This window comes from Lactuca sativa, chromosome 4 (assembly GCF_002870075.4).
Source record: "Lactuca sativa cultivar Salinas chromosome 4, Lsat_Salinas_v11, whole genome shotgun sequence".
Lineage (NCBI taxonomy): Eukaryota > Viridiplantae > Streptophyta > Magnoliopsida > Asterales > Asteraceae > Lactuca > Lactuca sativa.
In genome coordinates, this window is record NC_056626.2 from 90992631 (window position 1) to 91020396 (window position 27766).

The window sequence follows — 27766 nt, forward strand, 5'->3', positions numbered from 1 at the left end:
TATGAGAAATAGAACATACTATATGAGAAACAGAACAAACATATTAAGTTGCTATAACATGGAACTACTACATGATCTAATTATACCAATAAATCACTAACTCATTGTTCTAAACAAAAGGTGATAGTTAAGTTGGGTATACATGATCATATAACTTTAATGTGGATGTACACGATGCAACCACCGGTTTGCCGAGTCGCTTTTGGCTCCCATAATCTTTTGATAGGGAGAGCATTTAGTATGGGATCTAGACATCACATTATACCTTAATAATCAATTTAAGGCAGTTAGTACAACAGTAGTTACTATATAGAATACTACAATACTTACATTTTCTCATTACTTTCATAAAGTGACAGTACCACTTGAAAGTCGAATGCAAACTATTTTCGGGCTAAGATAGTTATAAACTAGGGAAAACTTACATTTTACAAACGACAAACAGAACAGTCGGGTCTAGTACATTCAATAGAAAGGGACCATAATGCTAACCTTATGATTCTTTAATGTATACATCAAGGGATATATATATATATATATATATATATATATATATATATATATATATTAATAGGATCTGACAGGTAATAAGATGTGTGCTTTCCGCTTCATTTCCTATTCCTTGTTTGGTTGTGGGCTTAGAGCAGATTCACCCAGCCTATTATCTATTCAATCTTAGTTATATATATGTTTCGTATACATTAAGTCATCATAAGGGGTACCAGGTATGGGTCAAGTCATAGGACACTAATTCAATGCACTGTTTTCTAGTACAAAGAATACTTTTCAAATCAGAACTTTTGGTATACAAACTAGAAACTTACCAGTAAAGGGTTTAATCCATTTTATTAAACCAGCATAAACTTAAAGGATTTTAGGTGATTGACTCTATAATACCTTAGTGTATACATCATGGTTATATATCATTAATACCCAACAGGTAGTTGGATGCGTGCTTTCCGCCTTACTTCCTGTTCCTTGTTTGGTTGTGGGCTTAGGGCAGATTCACCCAATTAACTATCTATTCGATATTAGATCATATATAACTAGTATAAACTAAGTGATTATAGAAGTGATCACTGTGGTCACCATTTTACTATAAGAAATAAGGGGTTTCTTAAAGAATCTTTTCATTAAATATAAAGGAACTATCACAATCAACTCCATGAGTAACAAGTGAATACACAAGGGTTACATACAACAAGGACCTAACAAATAATAGGATGTGTGCTATCCGCCTTACTTCCTGTTCGTTGTTTGGTTGTGGGCTTAGGGCAGATGCGCACAGTCGATTGTTTGTTTACTCTGAGTTTTATATAACTAGTATCCATTTAGTACTCATAGAAAGGACTGTAGAATCATTTTTGCGTATCTTTCATCAAAGTTGGAAATATAGGATTTTCTAGAGGAACATGCGAACTTTTCTGAAATAGAACTTATAACTTACTACATTTCAACTACACTTTTCAACAACTTTCGATAAATTACTTACATCACTAAAATATTATGAACTCACCAGCTTAATTGCTGATAAACTCTTTCAAATAACTTGTATTCTCAGGAAACTCATAGACAGGTACTCGCTCTGGAAAATCAGAAGATGGAGCAGTATAGCTTCAAGTCTTGTTTTGTTAGTTGCATATGTATTCTATGTTTTGTGAACACACACATTGTAAACACTTTCTAATGAAATGGTTGTTCATTATTTGCTTACTATGATACATGCCTTGTGATACTAAACATGACGTCCTCCACCCCCGAACGTTTCTGCCGTTCCGGTTTTGGGTGTGACAGTTACATCTTTACATTGTAACGTATGTTGTGTATCGATTATGACATCCTTAAAGTTTTACTATTTTGAGACATTCTTTGTACGTAAATTGTTTTAATATAATGGGAATTTCCACAATAAAAGATATTATGATTTTCAAAGCATTTTTTTTTCGGTTCTGAAAATTGGGAATGTCACACATATTTGCATGGTTGGTTCACCATCTTCTTTGTGAGACCTCAGTATCCCACAAACAAATAGAGGATGTGCGAATCCGAGATTAACATGGTATTGATTAGTTTCAATGAATCTCAAAAGATGTAGGAATTTCATAGAGATTGAAATTGGTAAAGTACATTACCTACATAAAATAAATTCGTGATTTGATTATGGTATCCCTCTTCATAAAATGTATCTAAAATATGGATCGTAGCCTTAAAATAAATATGTTAGTTATTGAAGGATTAAAATAAACTAACTAAACTTTCTATCTCCTTTTAGATGTTGGGCATCAATGGTCTTCCTATCCCACCTCATCCACCCACCATTTTAGAGTTCTCCTTCATTTATGTTCTCTAAAGAAATAAGCTCACTAGCGCGCCCAACTATCTTGATTAGATGAGAAACCTTAGGATTACATTGAGGTATGAAAATCATTAACCTGATCAATGATCCTATTCCATAAATCGATGACAACTCAATTAATGAAGAAAAAACTACCCACACAAAACAGGTCGATGACTCAAATAAGGTGTATTGCATCATGAAGGCCACCATGTCCTCAGATCTCTAAAAGGATTTCGAGAACACTTAGGAGTTTGAAATAAACTTGAAATTGGATAAAATGTTTCAACAAAAGGCAAGGTAATAACGATTTGAGATTGTTACAGCCCTAACGTTATGCAAACTCAAAGAAGGTGGTTTGGTGTGTACTCATGTTTCACAAATCAAGAGCTACATAAACCGACTCGAGAACCTCAATGTTATATTTAATAAGAACCTAACTTTTGATCTTGTGCTTGGTTCTCTCCGTAATTATTATGATAATTTCATCATAACTTATCAATTTAATAGTGTGGAAAAGATATTTATGGAGCTCTACAGCCTCCTCCAGACTATTGAAGCTAGATTGAAGAAAATTCATTTGCACCTCAAGCTCAAGTTCTCTCCATTCAGAATGGTGGTGGACACAAAAGGAAGCGTTCCAATTCAAAGATGGAAAATGAATTCTTTGGCGTCACATTCCCATAAGGAAAAAGGTGAGATGTCAGTTCCACCGGTGAGTGATCCAAAAGAAGCATTGTGTTTCTATTGTGGTGTTAAGGGGCATTGGATATGAAGTTGCCTAAAGTAGTTGAAAGATCTCAAGGATGAAAGGTTTAAGCAACTAGGTGCAGTTCAGGTACATAAATGATCTAACTTCATAATACTACTACCTCTAATTCATGGTCTTGATACGTGACGTGGTACTCACATATGCATTGTATTGCAGGGTCTAAATGAACGAAGGAAGCTTAAGCATGGAGAGCTGAATCTAATCATGAGGAATAGACGAATGTCATGTGTCTCGATGGTTGGAGAGTACAAATTGAAGCTTAGTAGTGGTGTTTTGATTAGTTTAGTTAATTGTTGTTACTCTTCAGAGATGTCTAGAAACATTATTTCATTTCATGTATTGTTTAAATAAGGATTTCATTTTTCATTTGATAATGAGAAATGTGATATTTTAGTGTTTAAGCCGACCATCTCCTCCCATCTGCTTTCGAGTCCGTTCACCCTAAGTAAGAAGGTAATGACACAACTTCACATACATAAATATCCATGTAACTTTGATAAACAAAAATTAGGGATTTAATGTCTTCTTCTACAACGATTGATACATTTCTAGTCCAAATATTTGGGATGTTACCCAACTTATAGTTGCTTGCATGCTCCAATCTTTTCATGAATTCACACTATAATTGTTAGGATCGACGATTATGCAATATCGGACATAACAAAGAGCATGTTGTAATGTGTGCCTGTGTGGTTTGTGCTGGACAAAAACCAAAACTCATGTGAATCAGATAAAAAATCAGATGCACATTGTAACATTTCTAAAATGAACTCTAAACCCGAGATGTATTTATTATATTTTATTTTATTTTTATTGTGGCCCTAAAGCTGTATTAATTTATCAGGATGTTCACCATGGGGGTTTAAAGGTTATAATTTCTGATTTTTGGGGGTTAATTGGTAACATATGGCAGGGGACTAAAGTGTTAAAATGAATTTAAGTTTGGAGGGAGACGGAATTTAAACCTAACGCCCCCTCCCCTCGTTTTCTTTAATGGAACACTAACCCTAGAACTTGTTTGCAACGGTCACCTTATTCCCCCTACATCCAGCCACTGAAATCACCTTCGGCTGGTGCTTAGAACCATCGAACGACCACCAACGTTCCTTACTACTGACGAGAGAATAGACCAACGAGGGTGAGAATGTCAAGATCAGAAGTTTTTGGCGATGCGACGTTCACCGGTTGAAAGAGAGTTGCGGCCTCCACCCCATTTTTGATCTGTTGCACCTGGTCCGACGAGAGCAAACTGACGTCTGCTGCCATTGCCATGTGACTCCTCTATTTTTTTGGCTATTCTGGTCGTGTTTGCCACCCCGAAGGAGGTTGTTATGTTCTTGTTTCAGATGAGTGTGTGTGTGTGTGTGCGTGCTACTACAAGTTTGTGTGGCGTGTGTGTGTCTTGGTTGGCCGGAAAAACAAAGAAAACCACCATGGCAGCCAACCATGGTGGTTGTTGCCTTGATCCCATTTCCTGCCGCCACCAACCACCATGTGAGGTGGCTGTGTATTGTAAGACTGTGCGTATGTGTGTTTATCTATGTGATTGTTGTGGTGGAAGTTGTCTGGTAGGATTTTGACTCAAAACCACCACCACAACTGTTGTGTGTGATTGTTGTGGTGGGAGTTGTTTGGTCGAATTTTGAATCAAAACCACCACTACCACCGCCGTGGAGTGGTGGTTGCCACCATGGACTGCCGTAAACCCCCACAACCCAGTGTGACAGTGGTCGGTATGCAACTTATTAATTCTAATTAACCTAAAAACTTAACCTTATACCTATTTGGAACGTATTTGGGTTGGAAACCCTAACTAGGGTTTAGAAAACCGTAATCTTGGAAACAGTAGTTTGGGACTTGTCAAGACCAAAGTCTTGAATAGTTGTTGTGGAATAATGAATTATACCCGACTACATTATATGATTGACCTATTAGAGTATTGGACTTAATGAATTAAGTCTATAAGGGTTTAAGTGTGGAACACTAACCCTACTTATGATTTTATGTGGGAAACCCTAGAAACGGGAAGCCCTATTTTGGAGGCAATGATAGGGGCACGTATTTGGACTATTGCTTGGATTATTATTATACCCCAAAATTGACTAGGTCGAACCTAAATTGATGATGCTATTAAGAAGTTAATCTCGTGGTGGATTAAGTGTCCCCACTTAACCTTAATTGTCATTTTATGTGAAACCCCTATTTGTCATTTCATGTGAGGTAGTTATTGTTACAAGTGACTATGACCTATGATCGGGTATTGACTCAAGTACCTTCCTGTAGGTGATTGGAAGTGAGTTGAATCTAATGGAGTTCTATGTTACTACCGTGGTGACCTACATGCATATTAAGGTGAGTTTTCCTCAATGTACTTGTGGGTCAAAGGCACCAATGACGGCCTGGTAGTTTGTGTATCTTGGTTTAGGATGTTGATATGTTGTAGTGATTTGTTAGATTTGTATGACTACCTGTGCTTGCTAGCTATCTTTAGTGGAGTACCCTAAGAGATATATGTAGACATGTAGGATAACCATAGAACTCTTGATCTAGGCTTTTGTGTCTGTTCCTTGTTTGGATGTAGCTCTAGAATAGGATCATCTGTTCGGTTGGCTATCTCACCTCTGGTTACTTATGGTTATGCATTTCATGGAGGGTAGTTGGTAGCGGGATAGTATGTTGTATGAGGACTAGTAGGTGGTAGTGAAATGTATGAGTGTTGTTTTCATGTATTATGTGCCTATTAGATTCTTGATTGTTTATATGTCAACATGTGGTGGTGATGGGTTGAGGTGGACCTGTTGTGTGCTGTAGGCCAAGATACCGGGTGCGGGCCGGTGGTAAGCCGTAGGAACAAAGGATCGAGATGAGCGGTTGGGTTGGAGAGGTAAGGCCAACTAACCCAGTATGGTTAGGTTGAGGTTACAGACCAAAAAACCGTAGGTATTCCAATCTGATGATTGAGGGCCTGTTTTGTATTCTTATATGTTTTGTGATATGTGGTATTTTGGGGAAGCTCACTAAGCTTTGGCTTACAGTTTGATATCATGGTTTCAGGTGCTTGCTGATCGGGCTTGGGTCGAGGCATGACTGTACACATATATCATCAACAATGGTGTTCCACAATGAATTAATAACTATGACTTTCTGTTAAATAAGTTTAAAGATAAATGTTATTGCATAACTTGGATTATCAATTGGTGTTTTCTCTAATTAAAAATCAATTTTTTTTGGTTGTGAAAAATGGGACGTTACAAGTTGGTTTCAGAGCCCTGGTTTGAGTGAATTGGACGAACATTCGTGTGATTCCAGTATCAAACTAGGATCCGATGATTTTCACAAAAATATATTGAAAACAAATTTTATTCAAATGGTTGAGTAAGAGATGTGGACTCAATTTCGTGTCATGTTCTTGTTTGATTGTTGACATGGAGTCGGGAACATGGATCCCTAAGTCGACCTTAGTTTTCTACGAGAGGATGCGATGTGTACAGTCAGCTGAAGCCGAACAGGAAAGTGAATTCCCAAAATATCCATACTTGTGTATTTATGTTGTATTTGAGTTTATTGTTATGTGATCTGTTAGCACCCCATCTTAGTTGATAGACTAAGGATCTTCAGGAAATTACATGAGAGAAATTGCCTAATGTATGATGCCTGATAGCCTAGGGGATTCGTGTATGCATCCTCGTTGTGCATAAAAAAGATTTTATAGCATGAGAATGATGATTTAACCCTATTTCCTGTTCCTTGTTTGGTTGTGGACTTATGGCAGGATCAATCATTCAAATGTCTATCTAATTCAACGTTATGTATGATTATCATACCCAAGCGGTTACAGAGTTAGTGGAGGTTTCATGGTTGTATGGAGAGAGCTGTAGTGTTCTTTAGCAGTGCCGAGGCGTGTTTGTGAAGGGTCCTAGGAGTAGCGCCTAGGAGGTTAGTTGTGGCTTGTTGGTTTGTGGGTGTGCTAGTGCACCTAGATCTGGTTTACTGCGATTACTTAGAATCTCGAGATGAATTCTAAATCGACTACGGATAGATGTGAAAGGTAATATGGGCCCATACTACTAAAATCAGAGGATCCGTATGAGATTCAGTAGGAATCTTTGGGTTCCTAAGGAACTTGGTGTTTGATCTTTTCTATTGTATCTTTTCAGTATGATGACCTTCGGAGGTTTAGGTTTGGGTTTGAGTGATGAGGAGATTCGTGAGATCATTTCCATTGAGGTAGCTATGGCAATGCGGGAGGCTATTTCGGAGATATTTGGGTCTATTAAGACTGATTTGATTGAGGAGTTCGATAGGTGCTTTGCCGCTCTTCCGCAGGTTGCTGCCACTGCAGTCGTCGCTGCAGCAAGACTTCAGGGAGGTGAAGAGATGTAGTATCGATATTTTAGTAGTACAAAGCCACCAAAGTTCAGAGGGGACAAGGACCCAATTGTTTCTTTAAGGTGGATATCCCACATGGAGGGTTATTTCTTCACATGTGCATGTCCTAAGAACCAGAAGGTGAAGTTTGCACTGAACCTTATTCACTTAGGAGCGAAGGATTGGCGGGAGTTTGTGACCCATGCCTTTTCGTCTGTGGAGCGAGCTGCAGTTTCATGGGAGAATTTTCTTGAGATGTTTCGAGCTGAGTATGTTCCACTGGTGGAGAGAGAGAGAGTGGGTAGCACAAGAGTACTTATCGCTCAGGAAGACGACAAAGTCAGTGACCAAGATCACTAAGGTTTTTCAAGAGAGGGCTTTGTTTTACCCTGAGTATGTTGTCTCTGAGCGAGCACAGATGTCGCAATATTTGAATATGCTCAGGAAGGAGATTCGAGAGTTCATGTCGGCACAAAAGTGCGACATGCTGGTTGAGCTGCATTCAAGTGCTAGGAGGAGGAAGATTGAGTTGGAGGTTCAGTGGGAAGAGGTGAGGTCAACTTCAGTGTTGTCGCAGCCACCAGCCAAGTGGTTTAAGTCCGCTAATCTAGGAGTAGGATCAGTTGACCAAGGGAGTCCCAGGTGTTCCAGGTGTGGGAATTATTATGACGGGAGGTACTGATCTTTTTCATGTCACAGGTGTGGCGAGAGGGATCATTTCAGTAGGGATTGCTGGCGGGGTATGAGAGTTTGTTTCTATTGCGGCCAGGAGGGCCACATCCGAGCTTGTTGTCCCATTCTCATTTTCGGTGAGGTTCAGGACCCTGAACCTATATCTTGGGAGATCTCTGACAAACGTTATGGGATGAATGGGGTTCTGGATGCCGAGGTTTGAGTTTTTGGTTCTTCATATTGTTCGGGTACTTCAGCATCAATAATCTTGTATTTCTGTTTCAGACTTGGAAGTTCGGTTGTAATCTTCAATGATCAATTGAATGAAATTATCTTATTTATCTATGATTTTATGTAATTTCTTATATTGATGGGATTGATTTTATCTTTGGAGTTTTGTCCGCATGGTGTAATTTGTGAAAGTTGTTGTATGTGTGGATCTTCCTGAGTATCTGGGTGTTAAGGGCATGGATCAAGTAGTAAAGTTTAGGCTAGCTTGGAAGTTAGAAGGACTGTTGAAGTTGTCAGGGTTTAACGTATTCCAAGTGGGGAAGAGTGAAGACCTTGTAGCAGGAAGACCTTATGCTAAGATCCAGTTCTCAGTTGGGTTTCTCCAGTCCAGAATCCTCATGGATTTGTCCGACCTTTCTATTTTGCAACAGGTTCTTCGCCAGATGTCAAGTTTCCTCTGAGTCGTCTTGGTTATTGTTAGGATAAAGATTTATAGGGTGTTCTCGCATGCTAGAATTAGAGGTGGCAAAAATTGACACGACACGAAACCCGACACGAAATAAACGGGTTTGGGTAAGATATTTAAACCCGTTTAAATAAATGGGTTGACACGACACAACACGAAAATTAAATGGGTAAGGTTAGGGTTGAGAATTTCAACTCGAAAATGACCTGTTTATTTATATGCAAGTATTTTGAATTATTTAAATAAACTAGAAAGATACAAAATCAAAACCATAAGTAAAAGAAAGCCTTCGAATTGAATTTTTTTGTAATGTTGAAATGACTTAGCCGTCTAGATCAAGACTTCATTTCAATTTTTCCATTCTCTCCCAAACTACACAGTCTTTTTCACCACTCTCGCATCCTCATGACCTTTGTCATCCGCCTCCCCAACTCCCACTCTTTTAATTTTGTCATATGAACTTGCTATGACTTCATCTATTCTGCCTCCAAACTATTAGTTTTTCTTTTCTGCCTACCTAACTCCTACTTTTTCAACATGATCAATCTTTTAACCTCACATGACACGACATATTTCGAGGTACACGAACTCGACACGAAAATAAACGGGTTGACACGACACGTTAATTAAATGGGTCGGGTTAGGGTCAATCACTTTCAACCCGTTTAGTGTTTCGACACGACACGAACCTGACACGACACGACACAATTGCCACCTCTAGCTAGAATCTAGGGTTATAGGAGCCTAGATTGAGGATTGTGGGGGAGGCCCCCTTGTCTGTTCCTGTTTGATTAGGCTTGGAAGTCTGAGCCATAGCCCAAAGGCATGGCAGTGCTAGTTGAATATTGTTGGGATCATTGCGTTTTTAAGCCCGAGTGCTGTTTGTAGTTATTGAATTAAGGGTAGGCCCGAGTATTGTCAAGTGGATGGTAGGGGCGGATTTGTTAGAATCAAGTAGGAGATTGGTTTAGTTTAGTATGTCATCGCGTGGTTTTGCTGTGCTAGTGTTAAATCTTATGTGAGGGTAACTTGATGTCGGTTAGCCAAGAATTTCGTGTTTTATCGTTCGACATGTCAGTAGGTAGCGAACAAGCTCTTGTACCGACCAAATCTACAGGTCGTCGATCGGTTTGGTTAATGTTAGTGATGTGTCAGACTTTAGGAATTGCAAAATTCAGATAAGATGTGGGATCCTCTCGACATGGGATAAGGAATTTATGTGAAGACGTTTTCTTCAGATTGTTTGGTATAGCGAATTTGCTAGGCTGGCAGGATTGTCGGAGGTTAGTCGACTGGGTTATATTAATTGAGAGAGCATATGGAATGTGCTGGTGTTATTTTAATGTTTAGACCGAGACAAATTTCAAGGACGAAATCGAGTTCAAGTGGGGAAGAATTGTAACATCCCGTTTCTAAAATAAACCCTAAACCCCAAGATATGTTGATTATATTATATTTTATTTTTATTCTAGACCTAAAGTTGTATTAATTTATCAGGATGTTCATCATGGGGGTTTAAAGGTTATAATTTCTGATTTTTGGGGGTTAATTGGTAACATATGGACTTGTGATGAAAAGATGTTAGGAAGAAAGGGTTGTTTGGTAAATATCAGATTTAAATTGAAAGGGATTTTGATGGCAGGGGCCTAAAGTGTTAAATGGATTTAAGTTTGGAGAGAGACGAGATTAAAACCCAGTGCCCCCTCCCCTCATTTTCTTTCATGGAACCCTACCCTAAAACTTGTTTGAAGCCGCCATCTTATTCCCCCTACCTCCGACCGCCGCCATCACATTCGACTGCTGCTTAGAACCACCGCACGACCACCGACATTCCTTGCTGTCGACGAGAGAATAGAACGACGAGGGCGAGAATGTCGGGATCAGAAGCTGAAGACGATGCGACGTTCTCCAATTGAAAGCGAGTTTCGGCCGCCTCCCCGTTTCTGTTCTGTCGCGGCTGGTCCAACAAGAGCAAACCGACATCCACTGTCGTCGCTATGCAACTACTCTATTTTTTGGCTGCTCCAGTCGTCGTTTTCCACCCCGAAGGAGGCTGCTGTGTTTTTCTTTCACGTGAGTGTGTATGTGTGTGCTTCTACAAGTTTATGTGGCGTGTGTGTGTCTTGGTTGGCCGAAAAAACAATAAAAACCACCATGGTGGCTACCGCGTTACTGCCATTTCCTGTATTATGTGCCTATGTGTTTCTTGATTGTTTATATGTCGACATGTGGTGGTGATGAGTTGAGGTGGACCGGCTGTGTGCTATAGGCCAAGATATCGGGTGCGGGCCGACTGTAAGTCGTAGCCACGGAGGTTTGGGATGAGCGGTCGGGTTGAGGTGGTAAGGCCAACAAACCCAATATGGTTGGGTTGAGGTTATTGACCAACAAATCCCGAGTATTCCAATCCGATTATTGAGGGCCTGTTTTGTATGCTTATATGTTTTGCGATATGTGATATTTTGGGGAAGCTCACTAAGCTTTGGCTTACAGATTGATTTTATAGTTTCAGGTACTTGTTGATTGGGCTTGGGTTGAGGCGTGACTATACACACACACATCGTCAGCAATTGTGTTCCGCAATGAATTAATAACTCTGAATTTATGTTAAACTAGTTTAAAGATAAATGTTATTGAATTACTTGGATTATCAATTGGTGTTTTCTCTAATTAAAATTAAAAAATTTTTGGTTGTGAAAAATGAGACGTTACACATGTATTACTTACCAATTAAGTCTCAATTAAGGAAAAAACAACACTTTAGATTTCATTTCCAACATAATCTTCAAATTTCTTTTTAGAAAAAAGATTATTTTCATGAGTCATCTAATAATTTTAAGATTAAAGAGTTGTAAATTTGCCTAATGCTTCAAAGATCGTAAGCAAAATTGAACATGTGTAGGATTCTCACTTACTAGTCCATTATAGGTCCTTTGTGTAAAGACAATCTTTTCACAAATTAAACAATCCCATTGGCACTACTTGTCAACGTTACCTTTGTTTGTTTTTCTTTTTAATTTTTAGTTCAAATGATGTAATACTTTGTAGAAGCAATGTTTCAAATCTATTGTTGATCATGAATTTTTCTTAAGAAAAATATATAAGAGTAAATTACACGAATGGTCCCTATGGTTTGGGATAATTTGCGTGTTTGGTCCCTAACTTATTTTTTTAACTCGGAAGGTCCCTACTATTTGTTTTTGTTATGCGCTTGGTCCCTACTGTTTGTTTTTGTTACGCACTTGGTCCCTGAATTATCTAAAAATACCATTATTTAAATAGGTAAAAATGATAGGGTAGGTAAAGTAAGGTGAGAGGGGTGGGGTTGAATGTGTGTTTGTTTAAATAAATTAAAAAATCAATGGAAAAATAGTATTTTTAGGTAAGACAAGGACCAAGTGCGTAACAAAAACAAACAGTAGGGACCTTCCGAGTTAAAAAAATAAGTTAGGGACCAAACGCGCAAATTACCCTAAACCATAGGGACCATTCGTGTAATTTACTCAATATATAATTCATACTAGTTGTTACTAGGGATGAACATACGACCCGTTGGACCGGGCCGGACCGGAAAAAAAAACCCGGACTGGACCGAATATTCAAATTAGTGGCCCGGTTTTTGGGTTTTGTTTTTACCACTATTCGGGTTTCGGGTTTCGACCGGACCATACCCGGAATATGGGATTTAATCCGGATCGGACCGGAAAACATTTTCACCTTAAAATATATAGATAATGATATTGAATTATTGATTAACTAGATGTAAGACTAATATATTACATGGGTTAATTATATATATATATATATATATATATATATATATATATATATATATATATATATATATATATATATATATATATATATATATATATAAGTCTAAATATTTAAGAACATTATAAGAACATAAGAAAAATAATAAATTATTAAAATTGATTTTTTTTATCTTTTAAATTTAAATAAATAAACAAAATAAACTAATGAGCTTTAATTTGGAGTTTTTGAAATAAGAAGGTAAATCCATTAATGAAATTGATATTCATTTGTTACTACATTTATTTTAATTATTACATTAAAGTATTATGTGTAATTTATTAAAATAGAAAAAACTCATAAAAAGACATGTGAAAAAAAAATTACTTCAAAATAACCACAAAATAACATTTGGCAAATTGAATGAAAATGTGACATATGACAAAAAACTTCATTTATCAGAGTAGATGTTATATTGTAACATTATGTATAAAGCTTGAGGTTTTTATCGTACCATTATTTATAAACCTTGATCAACATTTGTCCCTATCATTTTACAAAAAAGAATGTATCTACCATGCTATTTTTTGTTAAAACGTATTTATGTTTTGGTAAATGATGTTTTTTTTATTGTTTTTTACACATAAAAGTTGTTAAAGTGTACTTTTTATTAATTGTGCTGTTTTTTTTTTGTTAGAACATGCAATTTTTTTTATATAAAAAGTGTATTTTTTATGCTAAATAATGCAATTTATTATTTGTTCTACATTTTAATAATGTTTGTATTTTTTTTAGTCATCTCATATGTACATGATCAAAGTAGAGTCTCGAAGTGTATCAATTTCAAATCTAATTCGGTCAAAAACCCGAAACCCGGTGGTTTAGTACCGGGAACCAGACCGGACCGGACCCAAACCCTATACACCAAAAAGTGGTCAGGTTTTCGGGTAAGAAAATTCATGATTTTTTGTTTTTTGAATTTCGGTCTTCGGGACAGGCCTATCCGGGTTTGGCCCGTTACTCATCCCTAGTTGTCACTCTAAAACTTATATGTTTGATCTTAAAAAAGTATAGATCTAACGATATATTAACCAGATAACATCAAAATAAAAAGTTCTCAAATAAAAACAATTGTACTTGTTAGCCGTATATGATCAGCCTTCTATGATACCTAGACAAAAAAAAAAAAAAATCAAACAAGTTGTCGATACTTTTTAAAGACGAAGCTGATAATGAAAACATTTCCGTCCTTGCAAAATATGTTCAAATAATTCCCAAGTTGGATAGCAAAAGCAATTATGCATTCTTGGGAAAGGTAAATGTATATTATGGTAATAAGGGTTTAAGTTTGATCTTTTGTTGCGATGATATTCAACTTTCTAATCGAGTGCATTAGCCATTGTCCTTATCCTGCCATCCTTTTGCATAGATTTTTGTTTTTTTTTTTTTTTTGAAAATTTGAGATTATATTTATGATTCTAGCAATTAAAGATTTTATATTGTTATGGTTATTTGATAATGTTTCATTAGTTATTTGTGTATGTAATTATCTCGTCCTCAGGAAAAAGAAACACATGCCAAATAAAAATTTAATTGTTACTAATTAAGTCCCTTAGTTTTCAACATAGAAAAAAACAAACCATAGTAATTCTATCGACTATTTTGTAAGATTTAATCAAAAACATAGTCAAACTCCATAATACCCATGATTTTGCAGATGACTTTTCTTTGAATTTTGTTGTCATCTACAAAAAGTGAAAACTATTTGAAAGAGTGTCTAATGTCATTAACTAATGATAATATTTATAATAATAACAACATGATCATTTTGGGTTGCCATGATTACCCATTTGAGAAATTACAAGAAATATAATTAAGACTTTTTTTTTTATTAATTTGTCATCATTTGATAATTTAATTAGAAATTATTGTGGAATTAATTAAATCAAGGGTTAAATATTAATTAATTAAAAGTTAACTAATTAGAATATTTCAGAATTCTTAAATGATAATGAAATTTTGAAATTGATGCTCATCCCATATAGGATAGAATTTGCTTTTTGGGGTTAGAAAATATAGCCTATAAATAAGGATAATCCATCATTGTTCATTCCTCTTGGAAATTTCATTCTCTCCCTCTTCTCTTTGAGGATATCAAATTTTCTTAACCCTAGTAGGATATGTAGCAATTTTGATCTAGCCTCTCGCATAGTTTTTTTATGCTATCTTTCGTAACATCCCGAGATTTTTTGCAGGTATTTTCGAACCCTCTTCTATCATTACTAGATCATTTGTAGTCCTTGGGGTTGGAAGCTTAGAGCCAAGATAAGTATAAGGGCCAAGGTTGTAACCTTGGGCCAAGAAGAAGTACGCTGCACGTACATAAGAGTATGCTAACGTACTAAGGTTCGCCTTAGTACACTGGGCGTACACTTGTGTACGTTGGGCGTACTTACATCAGGATGAAACCCAAATATTTAGGGTTTGGGGGCTATATAAGCAACATTATGGACACATAACCCTCCCTTACCTCAGCCTCCACTGCTTAGAGTCGTTTTTCCAAACCCTATCCATTTCCTTGAGTGTGTGAGCTTATTGAGTGTTTCTTGAGTGTTTTAAGAAGAAGATGTTGCATCAAGGAGTTGGAGAAGAAGATCGAGCTTGTAGATTTGAAGTTGGTTTGTGCTCTAGAAGCTCCAGAAGGTAAAAAGCTTCAAACTTTATACATGCATCTCATAGATCTTGCCATTTTTTCTTTAAAGAACCATTTCTTGTCCCAAAAGTCCCAAGATGGTGCATGATGTGATTTGGACGAAATGAACTGTCCTTCTAGACTCTTGAAGGGGTTTTGAGTGATAAAAATGAGGTCCCAATGGCTTAAGATGCCCCATGCATGGAGTAGGAAGGTCTTAATGGATTAAGACCAAGTATTAAGAGCTTTCTGGACGTCCAAAGTGAAAAAGTTCGTGACTTTATGGGTCCCAGGCACATTTGGTCACTGGATCTGAAGTTTGGGCTTAAGTGCTAAGCCATTAAGCAATTATTCAGATTTTGGCAAACCACTACGTACGCCCAACGTAAATCTAGTACGTCCAGCGTACTGGGTCAACACCCCGATGGTGGTCAACATCAGGATGAGTACGCCCCGCTTACGTCCTCTGTTGGGCCTTTGACAATTGGGCTTTGGGTTTTGGACTGTTTTTTGGAGTAATTGGATTTGGGCATTTGCTGGACTTTATGAATATGATGCTTTGGGCCAAGTTTTGATAATGGATATTGGAATTAGGCCCAATTAGGGAGATGGGACCAATTTGGTAAATTGGGCCAATAATGGGCTTTGCATAAGGACTTTCAATGTTATGAATTTGGCATTGGGCCTTGGCCCAATGGAGAGAAGGGACATGATGGATTGTGTGGACCCTTAGTAAAGACTAGTGTCTTGTGTATTGACTTGATATTTATTATGTGATAGTTCAGGATTTCCGGTGAGACATCGATCAGAGATTTTAGTACTTCAACACTACTCGTGAGGTGATTTATCCTCACTATACTCAAGGGTCTAAGGCACCAAGGCTGGCCCTTTGGATTGTTATCTAGATATGTTATGATAGTATGATCTGTTAGATCGGTATCCTGGTAGATAGGATGATACTATGTGTTATGTGGCTATGATCCGTTAGATCAGTTTGTTTGTCTATAGAATGTTATGTGATTGTAAAGCCCCGTTTATTCATTAAATCAATAAATTAATTAATGATCGAATTGAAGCCCTAAAATAAATAATTAAATGTCAAAGGTTGGTCTCGAGGAGTTAATTGTCACACTTTAAGAGATTGGGGGTTAAAAGAGTAACATATGGACCTTATTTGAAAAGATCTTGAAGAGAGGGGGGCTGCTTGGTAAGTATTATACTTAAATTGTAAGGAATTTTAAGGCTGAGGGCTAAAAAGGTAAATATGGGTGTTATATTGAAAACAAATGTTGTGGGGAGGGGCTGAACTTGGAAAAACGAATATAAGTTTGAAGATCACGAGATTTAAACCCGGTGACCCTCCTTCTCGTTTAAAGCCATCGCTACCAAAACCCTAGCCTCACTCGTTAGATCAGCCGCCACTTTCCCCCCCACCCTTATTCCACCCTCGCCGGCGCTGCAACCGCTCCACCTTCCGATCAGTCCGCATCCACCAAACGACACCCGACTTCCTCAAGTTTTGATCGCTCGAAGCTCCCTTCAACCGTGGTCGTTAGCCGACGGTCGTGCCATCGCAACGCTGTTACCACTCCATCGCCGGTGACGATGAAGACCACCAGAAAGCATCCCTTTTGCCGTCACTACGACTGTCGTTTGCAACCACCTCGCTCCCTGGCCGTCTTCTTCTGATGTGTCACCTTGTGGAGACGAAGCTTTCGGTTGCCGCCACATGATTTCCGACTGTGGCTTCGTTGGTGCGTGTCTCCGTTGGTTTCATGTCGGAGTGTTCGTCCTAGTTGCATTTCGGAGCTAAGTGTATGCTCCTTGCTGGCCAGAAGGCGTGGGAACCACCATAGTAGCCCGCCATGGTGGCCATTACTGTGTTGCCGCCATTCCTTCCAACTTCCGAAGTCGTTGCCATCGTGGAATAGCTCCTACTGCCGTCGTGAGCCACCAGGCGGGTGGCTGGACCCTTGAACAAACCAGGAATCATGTGATGTGTGTGTATAGCTGAAGCTCTTGGAAATGGAATCACCACCACCATAGGGTGGTGGCTGCCACCGCCGGCGACCGCAAGGTGGCTGTGTGTGCATTTTATTTAGATGTGTTATTTTGGGTTAAACATTGTAAAATCTAATCGGAGATTTGAATAATGAAAGAAAATTAAAAACCACCACCTTAGGGTGGTGGCTGCCGCCACCGGCCGCCGTGTCGGGTGGCGGTGCGCTTTGCCTCTCGTGATAGATTAGTTCGGGGTGCTAGAAACCCTAATGGGCTCAAAGGAGCTCTAATGGGCCCAATAAAGCTAAATGGACTCTAATGGACCTAATAAAACCCTAATGGGCTTAATAATATTTTAAGTGGGCTTAATAGGCCCAATAAATCCCTAATTGATCTAAAAGCCCAACAAATTAATTAACGGACTAATATTTGGGTTGGAAAAACCATAATGCAAATAAAACCCTAATTTGTGGAAATTGCTTGGGGCACACGAGAATTAATTATTAAATCTTAAATTAATTAATAATCATTGGCAAACTAGCGTAAGGCGTAATAGACTTAATGGATTAAGTCCTTAATGGGTTAAGAAAGAAACACTAAACCTTAATCATCATTGCATGTGAAAACTCTAATTTGGGATTACGGGCTTGGACTTGTCGAGACCCATATTTGGGCCATTGGAATGGAATTGTGTGATTAAGCCCAATCACATCATATGACTCATTTAGAAGAATGATGGACTTAATGGATTAAGTCCTTAAAGGAATAATTCCTTAATGGGTTAAGTAGGAAACTTAACCCTAATCGGCATTTTATGTGAAACCCTAACTTCACTTGGGTTTATTGTTGGGCCTTTCTATTGGGCCTTGATGATTGGATTATTAATGGGCCATCTAAGAATAATTATATGGACTAAAATAATTTAATGGGCCTAGGGTAAGTCCCATGTAAGGGGTTGGGCCCAATTTGGAAAATTGGGCCATAGATGGACCATAGTTGGGCCTTAGAATAAGACCACATATAGGCCTGGGCCCAATTTGGAAAATTGGGCCATATGCTAGGCTTTGTTTCCTAGTTGGCTTTGGGCTTATGGATTGGGCCTTGTTGGGCTTAAATAACCTAAGTCTGGGGTAACGTAGTAATTATTTAAGTATGTATTATGGTTATGTGTTGGGACCCAATTATTAATTGGGTGTTATTTTGGTGTTGACAGTTCGGGAATCTGTCAACCAATAGCTGGGGTTCAGCCTGCGGGACTTCAGCAGTGTGGGATTGTGTCTACGGGACTTCAGCAGTGTGAGGTGAGTTACCTTCCAGTAGCGGTGGGTCTACGGCCACAATGTCGGCCCACCAGTAGGAGTTGTTAGATGATTGTCTTTGTGATAATTGTCTATGTTTGCTACTACCTGTTACGTTTATGTGCCAGCATGATATGATGTTATGTGATAGTGGTAGTAGGGGGTGAAATAGTCCCCACTTACCGATCGACAGGACCGAAGGGGTAGGCTAGCACCCAGATATGCTAGGCAGTATATGACTTATGTGTTTATGCTATGCTTTTTATGTGGTAGTGTTAGGGGGTGAAATAGTCCCCGGTTACCGGTTGAAAGATACCGAAGGGGAGGACAACACCTAGATATGTTAGGCAGTATCCAGTTGAGAGGACCGAAGGGGAGCCCAGCACCCAGATATGCTAGGCAGTATCCGGTCGAGAGGACCAAAGGGGAGCCCAGCACCCAGATATGCTAGGCAGCATCCGGCCGAGAGGACCGAAGGGGTAGGTCGGGCACCCAGATATGCCTGACAGTATATGTATGTTATATGATTGTGTGGTATGTGGTATGATGGGGGAACTCACTAAGCTTCGTGCTTACGGTTTTCAGTTTTGGTTTCAGGTACTTCGTGTTTAAAGGAAAGGAGCCGGCTTGGTCGCAGCGCATCACACTATGGTTTTCCGCACATGAGATCTTTGGGATTACACTCTGATATTGTTTTATGATAACATGTTTGATTATTTCTACTTTGGTTTTGACATGAAATGATATTACAAATGTTTTATTACACTGTTGGTTTTATAATGACGTATTTAAAAATGAAATTTTTGGCCTGTATTTTTGGAATGTTATAGTGATTATCTGTTATATGTGCACATGTTTGTTTGGCGGTTGATGCTTATCTACTTTGTGCAAAAGCCAATAGACCTGGGCATTCCAACCTGTTGGTTGTAGGCCGTGAGTATTCCATCCCGAGGATGATTAGACTCATAGTATGTGGGCATTCCAACCTGTTGGTGGTCGAGATTGTCCGGGGTCAGATTCCGAAGTTGTTTGGATCTATCAAGATCGCTATGATGGAGTACATCGATGACAGATACACAACCCTTGCCGAGATGGATGCCACAACAGATTCAATGGCTGTAACAGCGGCAGGGGGAGGAGCTGGCCGAGTTTTTCAGTACCGGGACTTCGATAACACGAAGCCGCCGACTTTCGATGGCACTCTGGATCCGATCATAGCTATGAGGTGGATGTTTGACGTGGAGGGATGCTTCTTTACGTGCTCATTTCCTACTGACCAGAAGGTCAGGTGTGCCCTGAACTTGCTTATTCACATATGAATTTGTTAAATCTTATGCGGCTATATTCATGTCTATAAGAATGCCCTATAAGCTAATAGTGGTATCTGAGACATTAGTTCATGATTAGTTGCACTGCTATTCCAAATTGATTTGAATCTTTTTTGTTTAATTAAGAATTTTTGAATTTAGGGTTTTAGGGTGCGGAATTTTAATTTTCATTTTACATGGACATTTTATGTATTCCTTGTTCCTTAAGCTAGGGTTAATGACCATGAACCTAAACTAAATAGAATAGAAACTTGGAGGTTAGAAGAGCACGGCGTGCTTCTATAAAATTAGGCTCTTTCGAACCCTAACATACTCTACAAGTAGGTATATATATATATATATATATATATATATATATATATATATATATATATATATATATATATATATATATATATATATATATATATATATAAGATTATTATAACATGTGTTCTCACATGTTTAAATAAAAGATTTTCATTCTTACCATGACTAGGTTCACATACTCTATGATATATGAGAGGTTTAAAGAGGTCTCTTCGATTCCTAATTAGGTCGATTTTTATATTTCTTTGCTTACCACCATCACCGCCTCTTTGCATTTTGAGAGTGGAATTCTCGAAGGGTTTGATAGGAAAATGTTTAAGTTAAACATATTAACGCAAAACTATTTAAACAAAATCCCAATTTATATAATCAAAATGGGAATTGTATGTTACCCATGAAAACACACAATTTCTTTATATCTTGTTGACGGAGTGTGTGCGGTTAAACGACACATCAATATGAGAGTATAACTGAAAATGATGTGGCACTCACGGGAATTAATTTTGTTGATGGAGCGTGTGTTGTTAACCTTCATGTCAATGCGAGAGTAACTTGAGTCGAGGATCACGCAGTTTTGCATGGTTGATTCACCCTCCGTTTTATGATTAACGACATCCTTGTCATAGAATAAAGATGAGCATAATATAATACTAGCATGTCATTGACAGTCAATGAATCTCAAAGATCTAGGAGTTTCATGGTGATTGAAACTTGCAAAAAGTATTGTCTACCTAAATAAGTTTGTGTCATGTTTCCACAATCTCTTTACACATTATAGAGTCAAATATGGATCCTAGCCTTATTTAAATAATATTGGGTAATTATTTTCTAAGGATTAACAAAACAAACTAGAATGGAAATTGATCTTGAATGATGTCTATAAGTTTATCCACTAAAATCCACTACTATATGTAACGTCCCATTTTTCACAACCCAAAATTTTTCATATTATTAAGGTAAAACTTCCAAATTATAAATCCATTATTAAGAAAACCGTTTATTACAAAGTACATTTATTAAAATTTGGAGTATCTTAGAAAACACGGGATCCTCAATGTTGCTGATGGGTGTGTACATTCCCACATTCGCCTTCCCATAGACATCGATGATATCTGAAACAATAAACAACTAGACAAGCATAAACCTTAGTGAGTTTCCCCCAAAATACCACACATAACGAAAAAGATAAACGTGCAACGAGCCCGATTAGTCATCAAACTGGAATGACCAACTATATTGGGTTTGTTGGCCTTACCACCTCAACCCAACCGCTCGTACCGAGCTTCCGTACCTACGGCTTATAGTCGGCCCGCACCAGGTATCTTGGCCTACAACACAAAGCATGACCGTCTCAAACCAACCAAGTACAACATGTCGACATGTAAACAATCAAGGATCAAGTAGACACATAATACAAGCAAACATCAATCATGCAACTCACAACCGCATACTAGACCTCTCACAGCATACAATCCCGTTACCAGCTAAACTCCATGGAATGCATAACCATAAGTAACCAGAGGTAAGATAGCCACCCAAACAGACGAGCCTACTCTAGAGCCATAACCAAACAAGGAACAGGTAAGAAAGCCTAGATCAAGAGTTCTTAGGCTATCCTACCCATAGATAGTCCCTAGGGAACTCCACCAGATGATAACTAGAAGGTACATATAACATACAGTTCTACAGATCACTACAACAATGCAACATAGTTGATACGAGAATACAGATCTAACAGATCACCACAACATACCAGCATAATCGATACCAGGATACCGATCTATAGATCACTACAACATAATAGAAAACTAAATATCAACAATCGAAGGGATGCATGACCGTATATAATCAGAGGTGAGATAGACACTCGGACAAGTGATCCTACTCTATAACCACAACCAAACAAGGAACAGGTAAAAGAGCTAGATCAAGAGTCCTCAATCTATCCTACATGACTACATATAGTCCTTAGGCATCCCTCTACTAACATATAACCAAAACTATTGGGCCGACATTGGTGCCTTCGACCCATGGGTACAGTGAGGGAAAACCTACCTCGATATTCATGTAGGTGACCATTGTAGTAACAAAGAACTCTACCAGCTTCAACTCACTTCCAATCACCTACATGAATATACTTAAGTCAATACCCGATCACATGTCATAGTCACTTGTAATAGAGACTGCCTCACATGAAATGACGATTAAGGTTCCACATAAAATGACGATTAGGGTTGAGTAATGATACTTAACCTATTAAGGATTTAACCACCTAAGAACATCATCAATTAACGTTTGACCTAAACAATATCGGGGTGCGACAATAATCCAAGGAAAACTCTAAATACACGCCCCGATCATCGTGTAAAAAATAGGTCTTCCCGTTTCTAGGGTTTCTCTCATAAAATCATAAATAAGGTTAGTGTTCCACACTTAACCCCCTAGGGACTTATTTCATTAAGTCCAATATTGCATTAAGTTAATCGAAGGGAATTATCCAGTATAATTTAAAGTCCAATTAACAGTTCAGCGTGGGTCCCGACAAAACTCCAAAAATAGGGTTTTCTTGACATTAGGGTTTCAAGTCCACGATGCATTCCTTCAAGGTTTTAGGGTTAGAGTCTACCAACCACCACCCACTGCTACCATTGGCAATGGTGGTCAACGACGGTGGTACGGCGGCAACCACCACCTCACGACGATGGTGGTGGTTTTCGTGTGATAAATCCAACAACCAAACACACATAAAAGATCCTACATCATACATGCATGTAATAACACTAAAAAAGAACACAAAAACTCCCAATACAGCCACCAAGATGGTGGCAGGAGGTGGCAGCCACCCCCCCATAGTGGTGGTGGTAGGTTTCCTTTGGTTTTTCTGGCCCAACAACATCCATACGACAACATACATTGAAACACACACACATGCAGAAATACACACAAATACAACCACCCTCGAGGTGGCATGTGGCAGTCGGAGGAACGACAACAAAAGGAACAGCCGCTTAGAGTGGCGGTGACAACGGGACGCGATGTAGCAACCAAAGAAGACAGAGAAGGTGGGAGGGGTCGTGCCTTTATCGGAGAAAAGGAATAGAAGCCACAAGTTTATTGTTCTTCCAACGTCCCCAACTATCACGACACTGGGCCTTGTCTTCGCCGACAACAAGAGCAGCGGTGGTCGCTCGGTGGTCCTAAGCAGCAACGAATGGTGATGGCGGCGGTTGGAGATAGGAGGGATAAGGTGGGGGATGCTACAAAAATTAGGGTTAGTGTTTGTTGTAGCATTTTTAAATGAGGGGACAAGGGGAAGGGGTGTCGGGTTTTAGTCCTACTTCCTTCATTCAAACTTAATTTCTTTTATTCAACTTTAGCCCTTACCACCAAAATCATATTCAGATTAAATCCATTAATTACCAAAAAACCACCAACTTCCACAATTCTATTCATAATTAGTCTAAAAGTTAAACTTTAATCCATGATTTCCATAATTTATAACATTTAACTCCTTGTGGCTAACACTTCGATAAATTATTGCTAATTTAGGGATAAAAGAAAATAACCAATCTCTCTACTATTTATTTATTTGAAACAGGATGTTACACTGTAAAACCTCTTAACGGATAAGTTGATAGGATTATCAATATTGTCTAAATTTGTAGTTTGAGAATAGTTCTCATAAACAGAAAAATATCATGCCTTAGACAAAGCTCTTCCAAAGGTTCCTCTAATCATTGTATTCTAAAGAGAAGTTATCAAGTGTGTTGTCTACTTACATATTAAAGTAAAATGGAATTTCATTAAGCTAAGAGTTGACTGCGGTTATCATAATCTACTAGCTGGAATGTCCATATAATCAGTTCACTCTGATTTTGATATGAAAAACTTTGAAATGTCCATGAAGGAGTTTGATGACATGTTGAGGGCATTTTTGGAACTAACATGGCCAATCATAGAAACTCCAACTTTAAATTCTCTTACATTCGCTATCATGAGTGGAAGTGTCAAGAAACAGAAATCGAGATACCCATGGGTTAAAAAGCGATAGTGTTGGTACACTTAATCTGGACCAAATGTCACATACAAAATGAAGGTTGATTTTGAGACATGTTCTAATAGGCTATTCATTTTCATAACAAGAAAATAACCAAGAAATCATAAATGCCCAATATATATGAAGTAAAAGACTAAAACATGGAGAAGATAATTTTATCATGAGCCGTTGCTACTATCCATAGGATAAAAGGACAAATCTCTCTACTAAATGTTTAGTCTACAACTGATATACAAATTCATAATGCCATTGAAATATTACTTCTGATCCTTTGAGTATTATACTAAGGATAACGTACTAACATTTGCAAGAAAGTGTAGTGGCTGAAATGAAGTAATAAGACTGAAATACAGAGAAAATAATTTGATCATGAACACCAAGCATTTGCTGCTATTCAAAGGATCAAAAGATAACTCATTCCCCCTTATTTTTAGTCTGTGGTCTTATAATTCAAACTGTTTATGTAATGTTTCATGAGATTGTTTTGGTTTATTTAAATGTAGAACGTTCTAACATGTCAAAGGAAAATCATGAAAACTACACATAATGTTGGTTTTATTTTGGGTTTATCATAAAAACCATGAGAACAAAACAAAATCATAGTTACTGCAAAATAGAAGCATAATATATAACAAAAATATATCTGGAGTTACTGAAGTTAGAGAGTTTCAAACAATAACGATGAACATATGTAAACCACCACTAATCAAAAATAAAAAAATGAATAATTTTTTTACTTTATTCTATTAAATTGATATTTCTAAAAATATTGTAAAAAGTAGTGAATATGGAGTGAAGTTAAATATACATTTCTAATCATTTATGAGAAAAAAAAAAGGAAAATTGAGTAATCTAACCAATTTTTTGTTGTTATTTTAAAAAGATAACATTTTTTTTTGGTGAAACGACCACTTAGTCCGGAATGGGTTGTTCCGGACCCGATTTCAAATTCGGTTAAACGGGTAGTAATTCCAACCCGGTAATCTGGTTCTCCAATAGATACCATTTAACCCATTTCAGACTACACTTCGACATCCCTTGTTTCACACTAAACTTTGATATCTTATTCTATACACCTCTACAGACTGAAAATGTCTTCCGATAACAGTGAAGAAATGCAATTTGTATTTGTAAGTTTCAAATATGTTTCTAATTAAATGCATTTATTTTTTAATATACGTTTATAAATGTTTAGTTTACGCAATTATATAAGTTTTATAGGGTTTTCTGTGAAATTTAATCTTGTTAAGGCAATTATAGGATTACATAGACTTATACATCTACACTACATGATACACCGTAATCAAAAACCATAATTTTTGCTAGTCCGGAATCTGAAAATCAAGTCCGGAATACGAAAATCATGTTTGGAATATAGTGAACTGGGTCCAAACTTTATGGTCTGGAATACCGTACCCAATTTTCGGATTCCAGAACATACATACAAAAATCCTAATTTCTGAATACAATAAAAATCCCTAATTCTGGATACAATCAAATACCCTAATTTCACTCTGGTATATACATACAAAAATCTATAACTAATAATTCTTTTTATTGTAGCACGATACAACATATGTAACAGTTGTTACTGCAACCTACAGAGCTAATCTTGGGTGCGAAATCATGGTGTGCTTACAAAATTGACCAGGTTGTGCAACGATGTTCAGGCAATCATGTTTTTGTAACATCCCGAAATATCAAGAGTATAGTGGAAGGGCTAAAAGAGTAAATTGGGAAAGAGTGACTCGGCGAGTCCATGGATGGACTCGGCGAGTAGAGTCGCGATTTGGTCGCATGTTAAGTAGCCGACTCGGCGAGTCAATGAGGTGGACTCGGCGAGTAGGCGCTGAGTGGAGAAAACCCTAATTCTCGGGGTTGAGCCCTATATAAAGAACATTATGTTTTCCTCCCAGCCTCTTTTATCACCCCTTGAGTCCCAGAAACCCTAAATCGTGGAGAAGCACCATTGTTGAGCAAATTAGAGCTTGGAGAGGTGGTTGTTGAAGAGATTCTAAAGAAGAAGAGGCTTGGATCAAAGGGCTTTGCAAGGATTCGAGATAATCTTCTCTTAGAGCTTCCTTTTAAGCTATCTTTCCATTGTTTGAGCTGCTATTGTCTAGATTCTTCATTTTTGGGGGTGTTGAGATCTTATCTTTTGGCGTTTTGGTGTTTAGAGATTAGATCTGAGGTTGCTACCTCAGATCTGGAATGGAAATGAATTGGAATGCATGAAAGTCCCTGCGTTGAGTGTTGGATGAAGCTATCATGTCCCAAACCTTAGCCCTAATGTGCAAAATGCATAGATCTCTTTGGATTCACGTAAAGTTTGCCACTTTACATGATGGATGAGTTGTAGGAGGCTAGATCTATGTTTTGGAGCAATTGCATGGCCTAGAATGCTTCTGAATGGATTCAGACCGGTAGTACTCGGCGAGTCACATGGGTGTACTCGACGAGTTGCTTGAAGATGAGCTGGAACTCGACGAGTTGGAAGAACAACTCGGCGAGTTTGATGAAGATGGCCTGGAACTCGACGAGTTGTATGAACAACTCGGCGAGTAGGTTGAAGATAACCTTAGACTCGGCGAGTCTTGTCGAAGAGTTCCAATATTTTCTGGTTGAGTCGAGAATCGGCGAGTCAAGGTATGACTCGGTGAGTTGTGGGCGAGTGGACTCAGAGTTGTTGGACTCGGCGACTCTCGGGGTGACTCGACGAGTTAGGTCGCAGATTGAGGGAAGTTCTGAGTATGGGGACTCGGCGAATCATCGGGTTAACTCGGCGAGTAGAGTCAGTCGGGGATTGACTTTGACCTTGTCTTTGACCAAGGGTTGACTAGTGGTTTCCAGGGGCATTTTGGTAATTGTTGATTATTGTTTTGAGTTCAGTGCATTGGTGGTTGTCCAGTGGTGGAGATCATATCAGTGATCGGAGCAGCTTGGGTTATCTGTTCAGTCGGCAGTTTCGAGGTGAATTATCCTCACTATATCATCAGGGTCTACGACACCAAGTCCGGCCCTTATCGGATTGAGATCCGGGTAGTTGTTATGTTGTTACTGCTTTGATATGATTGCATCCTGTGAGCTAGGATGGTATATGTTACAGACCTGATTGAGATCGGTATCCTGAGAGATAGGGAGATGCTATGCTAGTGACCTGTTAGGTCGGTATCCTGGTTAGGATGGTGGTATGTTATGTGATATGTTTGATCTACTTGTTGACTGTGAATTGCTATATGATTGTATGTATATGTGCACATGGTTGTTTGGACTGGAGTTGGGTTGAGGCGGGTCCTGCTGTGTGCTGTAGGCCAAGATACCCAGGGCGGACCGGTTGTCCCGAAGGCCCAGCGGGCGGTCCGGATAGGCTGTAGGCCCCGAAAGGGCGGACCAGACGTGCCGAAGGCTCGGAGAGTGGACCAGATAGACTGAAGGCCCGGTGCGGGCGAACCAGTCATACTGTAGACTCAGAGAGTGGACCAGG